The 202-nt window shown below is 64.4% G+C and overlaps 1 protein-coding gene across 2 annotated transcripts in view; it reads left to right on the top strand.

Annotated features, from left to right (window-relative positions):
- The window catches only part of MESDC2 (mesoderm development candidate 2), a 10,868-nt gene that overhangs the window by 2,941 nt on the left and 7,725 nt on the right, over positions 1-202 (top strand). The window lies entirely within an intron of this gene.

The following is a 202-nucleotide window of genomic DNA, read 5'->3' as shown; positions in this document are numbered from 1 at the left end:
GATTTCGTGCACAGTTGGGGTCCCTTGGCCTGACAGGCGATTGGGGCCTATCAGGGCAGTATCACCCAGTCCCTATCGAGGCAATTGGGGCCGCCCGCCAGCGGGGAGGGACTGCAGGAGGTTGGCTGTGGGAGCGCACTGACCATCAGGGGACAGCTCCTGCGTTGAGCGTCTGCCCCCTGGTGGTCAGTGCGCGTCATAG

Source organism: Myotis brandtii, unplaced genomic scaffold, assembly GCF_000412655.1.
Source record: "Myotis brandtii unplaced genomic scaffold, ASM41265v1 scaffold169, whole genome shotgun sequence".
Lineage (NCBI taxonomy): Eukaryota > Metazoa > Chordata > Mammalia > Chiroptera > Vespertilionidae > Myotis > Myotis brandtii.
Note: the sequence above shows the minus strand (reverse complement) of the source record. Positions and strands in the feature narration are given on the sequence as shown.